Raw genomic sequence first — 14,555 nt, forward strand, 5'->3', positions numbered from 1 at the left:
TCAAGAAGTGCAAATCATTTCACACACATTTTCTCGTTAATCTTCTCATGCTATTATCCCCGAATTTCAGGGGTGTGAAAAGTGAAATGGAGAGAAGTAGTTATTTATCCAAAACCAGGTACAATGCTAAGCAAAGACTTACAGAATGAATTCCCAGAGTGCTCTTTGTGCAAGATGGCAGTTCTGCTATTCACCACAGCATTATATAATGCATTTTATAAAGTGCCATATGCATTAATAATCAAAGATATATTTTAGGTCAATTAAGCACCAAGCTAATTTATTTAAAGTGGCCACGTTTCATTTAGAAGATCAATACATCACCAATATTGCCGTGAAGCATAAATTTGTTTGGTTAAAAGCAAGTGTTTCCCTTATCGATTATATAACTTGGATGTTAGTATCATAGAAAAGCCCTCTTTCCCATTGGCACTGGTCATAATAATTTATTTTGCCAAGGGCAAGATTTATATGCAGGAACCATTTTTTTCTAATAATGAATACATTATGTTCATTCAACTATACAGTGAAAAAAAGAAATATGAAGTTATTACTCAGGCTTAGATTATGAGATTAGGATGAGAAAATAGTTCAAGTTTTGGATTTTTAATTAAAAAAATTTGCTCTCCTGAAAACCATATTCCTTCACAGTTGTGAGAAATACATGCACAGAGGAGGAGACATTTAATCCTCTAAAGTTGTACCTTATTTAATGTTCATTTGACCCTGTATTTAGAGATAGTATTTAAAGAAGTATACTCCTAAGACTTCTTTGCTTCTAATTCTGCCACTTAGACACAGTTTTGTGAGATCCAGAAATCACACAAGGGAGAGAGAAGACGTTTTCTTGCAGTTGTAGAAGCTAAAAGTAAGTTCTGAATACTGATCCGTTGTTGTGGCTTGACATGAATTGCTTATGGAATTAGCTGGCAGTGCCTTTGGGATGAAGATACTCTGCTGGTGGCTGCAGTGAAAGGAATCAGTGGGTAGAGTTGCTGCCTGTCATTTGAGCTTCATATATTGTGGCATGATTTTTAAAACTGAAAGTTAAAGAGTAGTCCACTGACAATTAGTCCTTCACCCTTTACAAAGTTTTTGTAAGCTCACGCTTTCCTGTACAAAATCACTTTCTGCCTGATACTCCTTCAGTAACTTGGAAGTTACAGCTGTTTCCCCACTTTCAAATGCTAAAGAATAAAAATAATGGAGGATTTGGTCAAGATAGAGCGAAAGATTAGGCATGTTTGGGTTTAAATCTTGATTTTGCTAATACTTGAGTCTGAAACTTTAATTCTACTTTTTTATCTTAAAAGATAAAAAGAAAAATTCACAAAAGGTTTTTTAAATCAAAAATAAAATTAAAAAATGAGAATTTTGAAGTTGTAAATTCTTCAGCTGTTATAAAAGTTGAGCTCATGTTTTCTAATTTTGGAAGCATAGTTTAGGCAATAGAAACTGAGATAGCAATATCTCTAAATGCCAATCAAATTTTGTGAAGAGGCACAGAAACAGGACCCCAGATTCACCCCTCTCTGCGTAACATTATTTCTTAAGCTTCAGGGAGAAGATACAAAGACCCTTCAAGAGGCAAACAGCAGTATCTTTTGGCTTAGAGTAAAAAATGAAAATGGATTCCTCATTTGTGCAGGGTTACAGAACTTCTTGTTTTTTCTACCTCTACCTCCAGCAGTAGTTGATGATATTTCAGCTGAACTAATCCTTTTGCCTCTACAGTGTCTTTTGTTATGTTTTCTGAACTTCATTCATGCTTCCTACTGTTGCATCCTTAAAACCTGTCTTTACTTTTGATTGTTTTCAAAGCAGCTTATAAGCATTTAAACATTTGAATATATTGTTAATATGACACCTGCAAAAAAAAAGTGCTAATCTGTAAAATACGAAAGCAATGTGGAAAGAATAATCCTGCCTCCAGGCAAAATTGACCCAGTTAATGTTTGTAATGATTGGCTTGCAGGAATTTTATAAAAGTCAGTTTTACTTATCTCTGGCCGAGTCCACATGGTGCTAAAGCAAATGATTAATTCAATTAATTCATCTCTGCCCTCTCCACATCACCCTCACCCAAGTCAACCTGTTGGTGTCACTGCTTCTAAGGCAAAACACTAAAAGTAGTATTTAATTCTTATCATGTAAATGGTTAACATTTTTTTAGATAACAAAAGCTAACACTTTTGAGGATAAAAATACAAAAATGTAGAAATAATTGGAAAATCATATAAATGTATGTGAAAAAAACAGTGATAAACATAAGAAAGTCTGTGTACATAATATTCCAACCTGTAAAATATTCACATAGTCTCTTTAGGAACTCTAAAAGGAGAGCCAGAGATATAATACAATCAGTAGGGCATTTTCTTTGCATGTGGTCAACCTGGGTTCAAACTCCAGCACTCCATATGGTCCCCCCTACCTACCCTCCCCCTCCCGGAGCACCATCAGGCGTAATTCCTGAGTGCAAAGCCTGGAGTAGTTCCTGAGTATTGTTGTATATGGCCCTAAAACAAACAAAGCAAAAGAAATTCTCAAAGGTCTTGAAATAGCTTTCATTCACCTTGGTGACCACAACAACCTATATTTTCTTTTTTTAAAAATTTTTTAATGTTTTTATTAGTGAAACACCATGAGATACAGTTGTAGACTTACAAATTTTTGTGCTTGGGTTTCGCTTATACAATGATCAAATACCCATCCCTCCACCAGTGCCCATTTTCCACCACCATGGATCCCAGTATCCCTCCAACTCCCTCCCCCTCATCCCACCCTGCCTCTGTGGCAGGGCATTCCTTTTTGTTTTCTCTCTCCTTTTGGGTGTTGTGGTCTGCAAAAGAGGCATTGAGTGGCAATCATGTTCAGTCCATAGTCTACTTTCAACATGCATCTCCCATCCTGGGAAGATCCTCCAAACAACCTATATTTGGTGCTCCCTTCTCTATCTGAGCTGCCCTTTCCCCTAGAATGCCGGGCTGGCCTCTAGGTCATGGAGTAATCCTCCTGATACTGATCTTGGCTATTCTTGCGTATTAATCTCCTATTTTGTTACTTTATGTCACCCAGATGAATGCAATCTTTTATGTCTATCCCTCTCTTTCTGACTCATTTCCCTTAGCATGATACTTTCTATGTAGTATCACTTGTATGTAAATTTCATGACTTCATCCTTTCTAACAGCTACATAGTACTGCATTGTGTAGATGTACCAAAGTTTCTTTAACCAGTCATCTGTTCGTGGGCACACAGGTGTTTTCCAGATTCTGGCTATTGGAAAGAGTGCTACAATGAACAAACAAGTACAGATGTCACTTCGACTATACATTTTTGCCTCTCTGGGATATATTCCCAGGAGTGGTATTGCTGGGTCAAATGGGAGCTCAATTTCTAATTTTTTGAGAATCGTCCATACTGTTTTCCCAGAAGGGCTGAACCAGTCGACATTCCCACCAACAGTGAAGGAGTTTCCCTTTCTTGTCATATCCGTGCCAGCATTGGTTGCTTTTGTTCTTTTGGTTGTGGGTCAGTCTTTGAGGTGTGAGATGGTATCTCATTGTGGTTTTGATCTGCATCTCCCTGATGATTAATGATGTAGAGCATTTTCTCATGTGCTTTTTTTGCCATTCGGATTTCTTCTTTGAGAAAGTTTCTGTTCATTTCATTGCCCCATTTTTTGATGGGGTTGGATGTTTTCTTCTTGTGGAGCTCAACCAGTACTTTGTATATCCTTGATATCAACCTCTTGTCAGATGTGTATTTGGCAAATATCCTTTCCCATTTTGTAGACTGTCTTTGTATTTTGGTCATTGTTTCTTTTGAGGTGAAGAAGCTTCCTAGTTTAAGATAGTCCCATTTATCTATCTCTGTTTTCACTTGCTTGGCCAGTGGCATGACATCTTTGAAGATACCATTAGCTTCAGTGTCATGGAGGGTTTTGCCAACTTTGTCTTCAATGTACCTTATGGTTTCCGGTCTGATGTTGAGGTCTTAATCCATTTTGATCTTACTTTTCTCATGGTGTTAGGCAGAGTTCTGAGCCCATTTTTTGCATGTAGCCATCCAGTTTTGCCAGCAAAATTTGTTAAAGAGGTTTTCCTTACTCTACTTCACATCTCTTGCACCTTTATCAAAGATTAGATGATCATATGAGTGAGGGGAGATGTCAGTGTATTCAACCCTATTTCATTGGTCTGCAGCTCTGCCTTTGTTCCAGTACCATGCTGTTTTAATTATTACTGCTTTGTAGTAGAGTTTGAAGTTTGGGAGGTTGATTCCTCCCATTTTCTTTTTCCCAAGAATTGCTTTAGCTATTCATGAGGGCTTATTGTTCCATATGAATTTCAGGAGTGTTTGCTCCATTTCTTTGAAGAATGTCATGGTTATCCTTATAGGGATTGCATTGAATTTGTTCAATGCTTTGGGAAATATTACCATTTTGACAATGTTAACTCTCCCGACCCATGAGCAGGAGATATCTTTCCATTTTCTCATGTCCTCTTTTATTTCTTGAAGTAGCGTTTGGTAGTTTTCTTTGTACAGGTCCTTTACTTCCTTAGTTAAGCTGATTCCTATGTACTTGATTTTCTGGGGCACAGTTGTGAACGGGTTTTTTTTTATGTCGCTTTCTTCTCTCTCACTGTTTGTGTATAGGAAAGCCTTGAACTTTCGGGTATTGATTTTACAGCCTGCAACTTTACTATACAAGTCTAACAATTTATATTTTCTAGGGGAAAAGAACAGAGGTGTTAGACACAATTGTAGAAAATTATCATATTGGCTGAGATGCTTTGAATTTGAGAGAATTTCTTAACCTACAAAAGATTCTTGGCTGGAGTGATAGCACAGCAGGTAGGGCATTTGCCTTGCACCTGGCCGACCAGAGTTCGATACCTCCATCCCTCCCGGAGAGCCTGGCAAGATGCTGAGAATATCCTGCCAGCATGGCAGAGCCTGGCAAGCTCCCCGTTGCATATTTGATTTGCCAAAAACAGTAACAACAAGTCTCACAATGGAGATGTTACTGGTGCCTGCTCGAACAAATGGATGAACAAAGAGAGGATAGTGCTACAGTGCAGTGCTACAAAAGATTCTTAACAATTTATTTGAGTTGTCACATACATCTTTGTGAAGTTTTAATGACACTGATATTTCAAAAACACAGAAACTCAAATGGAAAAGTGACATGTCAGCTTGCTTGGTAAGAAGTGAAACTCGACTCTTCCCATGATTTTTTTCACCACTTTTTTCCATTTGCCTATGGAAAATTTATCCAAAATTTTAATGTTAAGTTTGAAATAATCACAAAGCCTATTACTAAAATTATTTTATAATGCAAAATCTGTATATGTGCATTAACTCAAACAATAGTACATTGTCATTGAAAAAATACTTATATTGCCACGTGTAAACTTCTTTCTATTAAAAAAAATCTTTTCAGTTTCACTCTGGGCACAAAATTTATTTTTATGACATCAGTAGTGGTTGCATCTTTCCTATATTGACTTTGGACAGAATCTCTACTGGACAATAAACGAAGAAAGGCAGATAGCATACACATAGCCCTATGCTTCTCAGTGACAGAAAGAACTTCTTCAGTATTCATTGGGTCAATGATAAATTATTCTGCTATATCATCTCCTTACCTTACCATGGCAGATAATGTGCCTGTTGTATGCCAAGGAAGAAGAAAGAGATAGTACATATGCATTTGATTTATTTTCTATTATGAAATTTAATGATAGAGGAGTCTTAGATCAGCCATTTATTAAACATGTTGATGTCATTATTTCTCATTCTTCATGGAAAGGGCCTCATAATCCATACCACAATATGTTGAGCCCCCCAAATTATAAGTAGGATTTTTCTTCACAAGTGAAACCTGCTTGCCAACCCTGCTGTAGATGTTCTGAATTGGGTGCCAAAGATCAATTGTCTCATTATTTGGATGGATTTTGGAAGTGATTCATTCCTCCAAGAACATGATGAATGTCAACTGGGGCCTTTCTGTATGGTGAAGAGTTTTGTTTTATAGTGATTTCAATTGATACCAACTATGAATTATAATAGGAACTATATTTAGTTCATTTATACTTCATTAGATCTTCTGCTTTTTATATTTCACTTCAGTCCTTTGACCAGAATGAAATAAAAGCAACAAAGAACTTCATTCTGATTTATTGTGCTGGATATGGCATCTAAAAATAAAGCTATAACAAAATTTTTCCATTTATCTTATTAGTGGTTCTTCTAAATTATTTCTTCATTTTCACAACCGATTTAATTTTTAAACAGTATTTCTATGAACATGTATTTACACATGTACTTTATAATTATAAGGCATTCCTCTTAGATTTTGTTTTTACTACTTGTTTATTCTTGTTTGAGTTTAAATTTTATTTTTGCATTTAGGAGTATTCTGGTTTCATATAGATATTAGAGATTAGTTTGACAAAGACTTACATATCCTGATATTAAATTAAAATAATTTTAAAACTGGATTTGAGGTCTTTGATTTAATATGCTTAGGCACAAAGTCCTCAACTAAGAAAGTAGTTATTTTCTAAGTTTCCTAGTGAATCAGTTATTTGACCATTATAATTAGGTTTTTAGACTAACTTCCAAAGTCTAATTAACACATTATATAGCTTAAGGGTTTATAAGTAATGAGAAAAAAGGCAATAGTATGGCAACACAAATAATGTTTGGATAAAATACTCTTATTTATTTTGAAATGTATAGCTTAGGAAAATTTACTTGCTTGAAAAAGAAAGAAGATATAATTTAGATATTTCATAGAACTGAAATAGAATTTTGGTTAATTAAATATAATTTTAGGAGTGTTTCTATATAAAAATACATTTTAAAATTTGTAATTTTAAATTTACGTAATTGCATTTGAGAATGTGCTTTTCTTTTATTTGATTATTCTTACAGTTCCTGCTCAGATTAGGGCTGTTTCCTGAAACTTGTAAAAAAGGAAGGAAATAGATAAAAGAATTTTAATTAGGTAAGTAGGGAAGAGCTAAAAAGAAAAGGCAATAGAAAAGTGACTAAGTATATTTGTGTACTTCTTTAAGTTATACCAGTGATCTTTTAACAATGGACATCAAATGAAAAGCAAAACATATATACTTAATAGTTTTAAATGAAATGGTAAGTGACGTTGAACAAGAAACTCTGCTGCATTCACAGTGCTATTGCAGTTGATGTCATTAAAGGCCTAGATTGAGCAGCTGTATGCATGTAGAGTGGATTGAATGTTAGAGGGAGTAAGTACAGAAAATTTGGAAGATATCTTGGTTTACAAAATTAATCATTCTCTTAACATACAATCCAGATATCATATTCCCTGGTATTTACCCAACAGAGTTGAAAATTTATGTTCACATAGAAATCCAAACAGAATCTTAATAGCAGCGTTATTTGTAATTGCAAAATTTGAAAGCAACCATGATATTCTTCAGTAGGTGAAGGGATAAATAAACTGGTTCATCCAGACATAAAATATTATTCAGTTCTGAAAATAAATGAGCTATCAAGCCATGAAAAGACATGGAGGAAATTTGAATGAACATTAAGGAGCGAAAAAGGGTAATCTGAAAAGGCTGTATGTTATAGAATTCCAGCATGCTATAAAAAACAAAAGTCAGAGACAATGAGAAAACCAGGAACTGGTATGGCACGTGTAGTGAATGGGTTAAGGAAGAGTAAAGAAAACACAGAGGACTTTTAGGTCAATGAAAATACTACAGTATATCATAACAAAGAAAAATATTATTGTATGTTTGTCCAAAATCATTGAATGTGCAACATCAAGAATGAACCATAATGTAAACTATGCACTTTGAGTGATCATGGTCAATATATGTAGATTTATCAGTAGTAATAAATGTACCTTTCTGAATAGTGATGCTGATAATGGAAGAGGCTTGACATGTGTGACAACAATAGTATATGGGAAAATCTATGTTATGTCTTCTGAAATTATGCTGTAGATCTTATAAAAAAAACTCTCTTAATTTAGTAAATCGCAAAAGACATGACATAGAGGTCAATTGACATAATCTATTTTAGTTATTCACAAAAAAGGGAAGTTTAGAAGTTATGTTTTTGTAATCTACTAAATGTCTGCATTTCTGAAAATTATATGTAATGAATACATCAGTCCGTGCTTTTGAAATCAATTCAACACAAATCATTTGCCTTGTTAGACTGATTTACTGAAATGTCCCCTGTGTTGATATTTTTGTAAAAAACAAAAAACTTCCTCAACCACAGTTTCCTTGGAGATGGCAATTATAATGCAAATCATTTCATCTATGCTTCTGGATTTTGTTCTTATATTTATTGTATTTAGTCCAATGCGAACAGTGAGGTACACCTGAATAGACCTATATTTCTTAGGAATATCAAACAGTTGTTTTTCATGTGTAACTGCATCTTTCATTGTCCTTAATAGGAATATCTCCCTTGAAATAGTGAAAATTGATATTCTGGAAACACTCTCCATAGATGTTTATAATCTCCAGTGTTCTATTAGTTCATAAACTGATAATTGGAGTAAATGTAATTTCAAATTGCCATTGATTACATTAATTTTCATTCATATAAAATATAATTTAATATATAAAAGACTATGATTTAATGTTTATTAAGACAATAGGTCATTGGCTAATTTTGAATTGTTTTTATAGAGACTCCATAGTATTGTTATTTAAGTACTTTATAATAATAACCACTTTTTTATTGAGAAGGTGGGGGAGTAGCAAAAATGACTTAGGTCAGATCTAAGTATTTTTGAGCCTACTTTCTGTCTCTTAAGGCACCAAAATGAAATAGCCTTGACATGCATAGCACAGCTTCTATGTTTATTTCATTTAAAGATTATAGAATATTCAAGAGCAGCAAGGTCTTCCACAGTCTGCAAAAGTGTTCTTTTAAAAAATGACAAACAGACTTGGGCCAGAGTGATATAGTACAGTGGGTAGGTTGCTGCCTGACAGCACAACCAGCTTTGATTCCTCAACACCAGATATGGTCCCCCAATCCCAACCAAGAGTGATCCCTGAATACTGAACCAGTAGTAAATCAGCGTGAAACCCCAAAACCAAAAGCAAGCAAACAAACGAAGGACAAACACAGTTATAACAAAATAAACAAGAAAACTTGTCTTCTTATCTTGGTTAAAAATTGGTGGTGAGTATAACTAAAACCCACTTAATCACTTAATCACTTAACTTCCCGTTAGTCGTCGATTTGCTCGAGCGGGCGCCAGTAACGTCTCCATTTGTCCCTGTCGCGTGCTAGTGTAGCCCAATGGCATCTCTTCGCTCCGGGAACATGGAGGGCCTCAAACCGATCGTTCATGACCTTGACAAAGAAGTCTGACCATCTGGTAGGTGGGCGGCCACGCGGTCTCTTGACATCCCGTGGAATCCAATCAGTAACAGCTCTAGTCCAACGGTCGTCTTTAAATCTCATTACGTGACCAGCCCATCTGATTTTCGACACCTTGGCAAATGAGACAGCGTCCCTGATCCTTGATCGTCGACGGATGTCAGAACTCCGGATTCTTTCCCTCATTTGAGTGAAATGTGATATTCCAAGCATAGCTCTTTCTATTCTTCTTTGGGAGACCTGAATGGCGTTCTCATCTTGTTTGCATAGGGCCCAGGTCTCTGAGGCATATGTTAATGCAGGAAGAACAGTGGAATCAAAGAGATGTGCCCGGAGCCGGAGGTTCTTCGTCCTCTTAGCTATTTCTTCGACGTTCTTGAAGGCGTTCCAAGCCGCTCTCTTCCTCCTGCGCAGCTCGGGTGCCAGGTCATTTGTCATGTTGACCTCTCGACCTAGGTACACATAGCTGTTGCATTCGGAGATGGTCGTTCCATTGAGAGTGAATGGGGCGTCAGGAACAAAACCCAAGCACAAAAATTTATAAATCTACAACTGTACCTCATGGTGTTTCACTAATAAAAATCTAAAAAAAAATTGGTGATGCAAAAACATATTTCTTGTATCTTGTGAATAAATGCTCTAAAATGGTGTGGTAGGTGAAAAGTCCTCTATAGTATAGTTTGAAGACAGAAATTACTTCTAATTTATTAACTAACTTAACAGTGTTATATATAAGTAATCTGTAGGTGTATTAATGAATTAACCTAAATATCAAGTAATACAAAAATGCTATTGTTTCCAGAGTCTCTGAGGATAGCCAGGAGTGTTGTCTGAGTGTGTCTGTCTAATGTTAGGACAAATGACAATTTTCTTTAAATCCCATGCATATGATTGTTAGAGAAGGGAAATGATATGACAATTGGGAGCATAAGTCAAACCTACACATTGAAGTTTTGATAGATGTTTAATTGGGTCAACAGTTTGGGGAAAGTTAGCAAGACTTCTACCAATATACCCATCATCTGAGTTATAGAACATAGTGAAGGCTTGATAACACCTTTCAGAGTTTTGGCATTTGCTTGAAGACTTTAGAGATAATACTTCTATTATAGTTTTTAAAAATGGTGCTATTTAGCATATCATTCAAAAACATCTACTAGAGATTATCATAATATCTCTTAATGAATGCTAATTAATTAATACATTAATTACTTTATTGGTTATCCCTTTTATTTTATGTCTTAGTTAGTAACCCTAGTAACTATGTGGTCATTGTTAGAAATAATAATTATCGACTTCATGGTCCAAATTTTATAACATGGAATATCCTAGGTATTAGTAGGATATTACATAATGACCTAGATACTCCACATTTGATGGCCTTGGGACCATCAATACCTTCTTTGTGGTAACATGAACACCTCTCAGAATTACAAGCTTTTGTAATATGTATCCAGCTACATCATGTTTTGAAAAGACTGGCATGCTTCCCTTTCTCCTCTTTCTAAAACACTCACCCATAAACTGAGTGATAAATTCTACTACAAGTGTATTTATCTTTAGTTTTAAACACTTTATATTTAAATTCTTTCATTCTCAATAATTTTTCAGGAAAATATTTTTAAATTGAAACTACTTATTATTAGTAAAAGTCATAGTGGTAATAAGATACATTAGAATCATTTACTGAGTGCTAATTAAATGTCCATCACTTTAAGAGCCCAGATTTCCATATGTCGATTTCTTATAAAAGAAGCTATAAAGAATGCCCAGATGGCCAGGAGACAGCTCAGGGGAAGAGCACATGGCTAGCATGTGTAAGTCCTTTAGTCTCTGGTGTGGGCCTCTCCCTTGATTTCTTAGGCAAAAACAATTGTGGCCCTTATAGAAAAAAAGAGAAGAAAGAACAGGAGGACAAGGAAGAAACAGAAGGAGAATGAATGAAGTGCTCTTCTTATTCTCATGGAATTCTCTTGGGAGTATTATAAACAAATTAGTTCCTTTGGCTGAGGCAAAACTATTAGGACTTGATACTCATTCTTGGAGATCTTTTTCTTGATCATCATATACCTTCTTTATTTGTACTGAAACATTTAAAAATGGTAAAAATAATGTCCTAAGATATTAGAAGAAGCTTAAAGTATAATTAGAATGTGAGAGTGTTTCATTTTAGGTTTGTTTAATTTCCCCCATCTTTGAGTTCCCTGTAAAATTTAAATTCATTATAGAATCATACTTTTGAGTTAGTTCAAGTTAGTTCAAGTACATACACGTGTCAAGAATTTTGTCTTAGGCTCCCCATCCGTTTCCATTTATTTATAGAAATTACCTTTTCCTTTTGCACTGAAAGCATATTATCTGTGCTAAATTTTTCCATCTGACATCAGGTTTTTGGGATTTTTTTTGTTGGTTTGTGTGTGTGTGTGTGTGTGTGTGTGTGTGTGTGTGTGTGTGTGTGTGTGACTATTCCATCCCTGGCATTGCAAATTTACAAAGCTACCATCTTTGTCATCTTTGGAACCCCCATTCCTTGACTCGTTCTTACCCATGGTAGATACAAAACAAAGACATAATATAGGTTGATTTATTACAAATATTAGAAGTGCAATATTTCTTTTATATGAGTCATAACCACCTTAAGTGGAAAACCAGTTGAGAGCATACAGGACAAAGGAACATAGAGTAGGTTCTGACTTCAGGTATACTCTATTCGAATTACATTTCTAGTAAGGGACAAGCCAAAGAAAAAAAAACCACTGAATTTACTCCTAGAAATAAGTGACATGCTAAAGTAAATGGTTAAATCTGAAGTTAGTTTGAAGGATAGGGTCTTTCTAAACCTCATTTCTTTTAGTGACTATAGTAAATATAATAGCCCAAAATTGACTTTTCGTAGAAAAAATTTAACTGTAACCATCACTCATATATTCTTTAGATGACTACATACAAAATTCTTAGTCTTTTTGAGCATTTTTTTTTCATATTTAATTTCCTCATAGAGGTTCTAAGACTTCCCTGGGAGACACTGATGTTGCTAGCACATGATATTTTCTCAATGGGTGACTTTTGTTTCTTATGTCTTATTACAACTAAACATCCCTCAAGGACTATTCTGAGCATGGAGCAAACTAGGCATCTCTGTAAAAAATTGTATCCTTTTATAGTGATATTTTATCCTGACATAGATTTACAGCCCCCAGATTTGTCTTTTTATATTGTTATATTTTTTCTAATCCTTAGTTCACTTGTTTGCTTATATGAGAGCTAAACTTATTATACCCCATAAGAAAAGAAGAATATTATTTCTTTAAAATAATTTCTATGGCTAAGGCATACATAGAACAATGTATGCCTAAGTCTACTATACTCTAAAAGTTTACCCTTAGCCATAACATGCTTTTACTCATGAAGTGACGATGTCTAATCCTTCAGGAAAAATTAATTTGCATTTTGACAACGTTTTCCCAAGAAATACTGAAATTGACAGATAATTCATTCAGCAAAGGCATAATCCAATGTAACTAACTTTAGCAAATTATGGCAAAAATGATTACTTACAAACTGCTGTAAAAGTCTTTGAGAACTTATTTTTTGGCACAGATAGTGGTCCCTTTTACTTGTGGATTTTAAGTAAAGGTAAAACAATTGGCATTTGTCACATCATAAATGTTTTGAATGGGGTGTGTCGGGATTTCCTCACCAAATCTCAGAATATTTGAAAATTAATATAAGTTTGTGGATTTTTAACATGTTTTTAATGGGAAAAAATGAGGATTGAAGTTTATACCTGACCTTTTGAAGTTAACACAGGATGAATTCTGTTTCCCATGAGGCATTCCAGAACGACCCTGTCAAAGTCAAAAATGTACACAATAGTCTGTCTCTGAAAACATTTTTTCCTTAATAAAAAAAGACTTAAAAAACTTAAAACACATAGTAAAATTTTTAAAAAATGATCTATGTATACTTAACAATTCTTGAAGAAGGTATGTGAAAATCTGAATAACTAATTTTCAGTTGAGGCATGTTAAACAAGTGAATGAGTAAATGGAAAACTCCAAAGAAATTTCAGCTACAGGAAAGCAATGTGATCCTTTGTATTATTGTGTACTATTCTGATTCAAAAGTATCAATTTGTGATTGTAGCTCCCACTCAACAACTTAGTCCATGCCTTAACCCTTTTCTTCTCAGGCCCATCTTGTTTTCTTCATTTGCTCCTACTCTGCCTATTTAGATTTAAGTCATTGTATCATGGCCAGTCTGTAAACTACTATAACTGGTTAATGTGAGTCACCAGGATTCTGGTACCAGCTTCCACTGGCATAGTCAGTTGACTTATGATCATCTGGGTGATCTATTTTTTAATGCTTGAATAAGCTCTGCCTATATTTTATTATTTTTCTCTAAGTAAAATATAAAATTATCCTAAAAGAATATTTTAATATTTTGAAAAGTCTATAAAATTCAAGCCCTTAGATTTGGAAGTTGCACAATGGTACATCAAAAGGTCTGCTTAACTATCAAGTAACTCTGATGTATTCATTAAGATATTGCCTCTAAACTAAATTTTTTTAAAAAAAGGTCAACCAGTCATTAATTACTGAAACAAATCCCAGGACTTTATCTTTCTGCATATTTTTTCTTTGAAAAATAAAATCCAAAAGAGATGATCACCTTCGATGAAGAGGTCTTTAAAGATTAGTTTACTCAAATAATTATCTTTTGGTTTATAAAAAAAATCTTCTTTTGTTTTGTTTCTGTTTGCAACATTTTCATTCAATCCATACTAAGGCTTGAGGTCTATGTTTCAATAAAATAGCAATGCCTTTATTAATGCCTTTACTGTACTAATGCTCCTAATTTTTCTGTCTGACTTTCATACCTACTGTTAAAAAAAGAACCCAGCTTTTAAACAACAGAGTCCTAAAAACATCCATATACCTTCAGGAGCATTTCCTCATATACCAAACATCCAAGAAAACATTGCATACAAAATTGAGGACTGCTATTTGAGACAAAGTGTGAAGACAGGATCTTGAATCTTAGAGCCTGCTCACATTTTCAGACACATTGAGCTATCTTTTACAGAGAGGTTACTGACTCCTCAAAATTTTATTTAAAAAGTATTTGTGCTATGAATAATAAATTT

The sequence above is a fragment of the Sorex fumeus genome, unplaced genomic scaffold (genome assembly GCF_029834395.1).
Source record: "Sorex fumeus unplaced genomic scaffold, SorFum_2.1 ptg000047l, whole genome shotgun sequence".
Taxonomy (NCBI): Eukaryota; Metazoa; Chordata; class Mammalia; order Eulipotyphla; family Soricidae; genus Sorex; species Sorex fumeus.